We start from the raw sequence: 4,492 nt of genomic DNA on the forward strand, positions 1-4,492 counted from the left end.
TACTTTACTTGGACATTTACAACTTGGTAATAACTAGGAAGGGCTTTGGATGTGGATCATATGTTCCATGAGTTCCTATCAATCCTATGATTAGAAAATCTGCATTCATGTGCAAGATTCTAATGAACAAGAGGACTTTTTCATCTTACCTTGAAGCATCTTGATGTGGTGCTTGGTATATGTTTGTTTCACAGGAAGGAGGTGTATTTTTTGATGCCTGAGAGAATTGGTTTTTGACCATGGGGAAAAGAATAATTGGATTGTTGCAAAGAAGAGGGGGAAAATTTTCCCCTTGTATCTAACCGTTTTGTTGCTAAGTTAGTGAAATTTGCAATTTTTGCATATATGAGTTTTTTAAAGAGGTAGAAATGGATATGCACATTGAATCAAGTTCCCTGGATAGGAACAATGTTCAATTCTCTTAAAAATTTCAAAGAAATCTTTTCAGATACCCTTCCGCCCCTTGAAAGATGGGAAGATCACACTATTGATCTTATTCTAGTGAGTGCACCACTCAACTAACCCCCTTACAGGGTGAGCGCAACACTGAGGGAGAAAATAATGGCACAAGTGCAAGATTCGCTGTCAAAAGGACTAATCCAGCCGAACTCCACCTTTTTGCTTCGAGTATTGCTGGTTCAGAAGAAGGATGATTCTTTTTGTGCATGTGTTGATTACCGTACATTGAATCAAATGACAATCAAGAACAGGTTCCCCATTCCCTGTATAGATGACGTTTTAGATACACTAGGAGGTGCTACAGTCTTTAGCTAGATTGACCTCAAGCGCTTGCATACATCCATGGGACATGCATAAGGCAGCTTTTCGTACCACCTTTGGAGTGCATAAATTTCTTGGTCATGCCCTTCAGATTGACTAAGGCAATAGCCACTTTTAACAGGATGATATATAGAAATTTTAGGCCAAGTGACAATTTACGAGCACTTTTTTGATGATACTATTGTGTTTTCTAAATCCATAGAAGAGCATAGGTAGCATTTAGCCATAGCTTTCTAGGAGCTTTGCAATCATAAGCTTTATATTAATGGTAACAAAAGCAAAAATTTCCTAGGTAAGATGCATTATCTTGGTCATATCGATGGGGAAGAAATGGATCTTGGCACCTGCAAAGATCCAAGCTACATAGGAGTGGACCAAGTTGAAAACCGTGCATGAAATACGTAGTTTTTAAGGTCTCTATTCTTATTACAGGTTGTTTATCAGACATTTTTCTCATATTGCAACCCCATTGAATCGTTTGACTAAGAAAATGTTGTTCTCAGATGGGGGGAATGTTAAAGAACAACCATCAACACTCTTAAGGAGAAATCGACCATTGAGCCCATTCTTATCATGCATGATTTGTATAAACCATTCGATCTGGATTGTGATTCAAGCTACTATACATCAAGAGGGGCATGTGGTGGCCTACATGATGTTGAAAGCACTTTCATGTTTATGAACTATAAATTTTTATTGCAATTCATGCTTTGAACATTTGGAAGCACTATCTTTTGGGGGCTGACATGGTCAAGGCAGACCGTTAAAGTCCTAAGTATTCCTTGACCTAGACCAAGCTTTTTGAGAAGCACATGATATTATCCATGTTCCATTCTCAAATTGTTTATGTACTAGGAGTGTCGAACAGAGTGGCAGATGCCCTATCTCAAAGGCTCCAAGTGAATAATGTTATTATTGCTTATCACTAGGGCCTAGAACAAATGCAAGCACAATATGCACTAGCTCTTGACTTTGGGAAAATTATGCAAAAGTTGCAAGCAAGTGAATCAACTAGCCATTATTTCTTGAAAGAAGAATATCTTATGAAAGATGATTGTTTGTGTGTTACCAGGATATTAAGGTTGAAAATTTTAGGAAGTGTGTCATGCTCCACCTTATGCAGAACATAGAGGGATTGCTTCCACTACACAAGCTCTTTTAGCCAGGTATGCAAAAAGATATTCATTAGTTTGTTTTTGAATGTCTAATTTGCGAGAAAGTGAAATAAGAGGCATAAGACGCTTGGTCTATTGATGCCTCTTCCACTTGGGAGAGCATCACCATGGATTTTATTTTCAATCTCCCAAGTTCAAGATAGGGAAATGATGGAATTTGGATGATCGTTGATAGATTCAGCAACAACCAAGAACATTTCATTCATGTATGGAAGACTACCAAGGTTGACCATATGGCTAAAGTGTTCATGGCACAAGTTCTTAAACATCATGGTATGCCTAAGTCCATAGTAAGTGGTCGTGACCCTAGAGTGACCATCCTTTTTTGGAGAGCTTTATTTGATAATATAGGAACCAAGCAGGACTTTCTCTTACATTCTTTCCCAATCTAATCGGCAAAGAAAAATAGCCAATTCCACAATATAGGACTTACTGAAATGTTATGTGGTTGACCAAAAGGCTGAAATGGGAAGGTATCTTCTGTTGGTAGAGTTTGCATACAATAATACTGTCCATAGCTCCACGAGAATCGAGGTAATTTATGGTAAGGCAATTCTATTGCCCATCCTGAGGAGAAAAGATGAATTTATGATTTGATGATCAATATGTTTGAGACTTGGATACAGCCTTTGTGTAGTTCAGGACAAAAATTGCAAGATTCCAAGAAAAACAAAAGAATCTGCACTGGAGGTGGCTAGAGCTTCAAATTAGTGATTGGGTGTGCCTCAACTTTGAAAAGGCTTGACTCCAAAAGACGAAGGGTAAAGAATGTGTATATCAAAAGCTATCCACTAGATATTATGGTCCATTTACGACCATAGGGTAGATCAATGAGGTAGCCTATAAGCTAGATTTACAAGAGCATTAGAAGATTCATAATGCATTCCATGTGAGCCTTTTCAAGAAGTATAAAGCACCTTATTGAACATTCCAATGGTGGAATTCACCTATAATAGTGCTAAGCATATGGTTGCTGGCTTTAGGCCATTTGCATGGATATCAACCTTGGTCTCATTTAATAGTTGGATTGAAGTGCATTTGGGAGGATGTAGCTAAATATTTCTTGCAAGATATGCAAGAGATGTTACTAACTGCATGAGAATCTATAGGGAGTTCTCAAGAAATAGGATGATCTTATGCTAATAGGCAACATTCAGCTACTTGCACATACCAAAAGATTAAAAAATGTTACATTCAAGGTTGGCAGAAAAGTTATGTCCTAGGCCCTTCTTAATCTTAAAAAATATTAATGAGGTTGCATACAAACTAGAATTTCCTCCACATGTAGATGTTTACATGGTGTTCATATGTCAGTAGACTGAAAGAGACACTAGGGATGTCTACTTGTGCAAGTTGAGGATTTGGCCTATGTTCCACACATGAACCTAGAAGAGTTACCAATTTCAAGGAAAGGAACTTTAGGAATAAGTTAATTTGAGAGATTCAAAGCTAAGTGGAAGGATAGGTCTAAGGAGTACTCAACTCAAGGATTGATTGCCAATTTGCAAAAGAAATTTCCCAATTTTGTTTTGAGAGTAGATGCTCAAAAGAGAGGAATAATGTTATGTACCTAAACGCTAGTCCTCAGATTAGTGGACTTAATTTAGTGGTGGCATTAGGGGACCTTGGGATGAAAGAAGGTAGGCTAACACGACTAAAAGAATTGAATACTAGCAAAAGACCAATTGGCTATATTTAGCCAAGAAGCTTTTCATAAAGCCAAATTCTTTTCAATATAAGAGTGGCCGAGGCTATTATGCGAATATTTAGTGTGTCCACAATACTGGATGGTTTGGTCTAGATCTTGAATCTAGACTCTTGCCTCCTACATGGTAGTCGGGAGATACTGTGCTGGTGATAAGAAACTGCCTTTATAGCATCAAAGATATGTCAAGTCTAGACATGGTGCACACATCAACCTCTCATGAACCATAAATTCTAAGAGATCTAAAACAAGAAGAAAAACTGCCTAGCAAATCACACAACAAATTGGAAAAAGAATTTCAAAACTTATAGGAAAACCCTCACAGATCTCTCCACTCACACTGGACAACTGGTGCCCACAAAACCCTTTGAAAGTGTCTCCGTATTAATCTTGTAGATCAAGTTGCCACCATTTCTCTAGAACCTATTTCCTCAACTCTTCATAAAACTTTCCAAACAGCTTCTTCTCAACGTATGAAATCACAAGGACAAACATGACAATAATCTTGCAAGCTAGCAAACTGCAGCAGCAACCGATAGAAAGCTATTTCTGGCACCAAGATCATTTCGACAAACTTCAAAATCCCAATACCAAACTCAGGGGAAAAAATAGGAAACTTATGCCACAATACAACACCACTATCTTCCCGCATGTGCACACAAAATACCACAACAATTTCACAACAAGACCTAGAAACTAGTACAAAAAATCGGCGCAATATCTCTCAAGCTTAGTAGTCCTAGTAGAAGTGATAATTTTTTCTATAGGAGAGTTGGATTGACACACTCCAAAATCCGAAATTGTATCGCTTGAGATACTCTATAGCTTTCTT

The sequence above is a fragment of the Dipteris shenzhenensis genome, chromosome 23 (assembly GCF_047967505.1).
Source record: "Dipteris shenzhenensis isolate YYH24624 ecotype China chromosome 23, Dip_SZ_1.0, whole genome shotgun sequence".
Lineage (NCBI taxonomy): Eukaryota > Viridiplantae > Streptophyta > Polypodiopsida > Gleicheniales > Dipteridaceae > Dipteris > Dipteris shenzhenensis.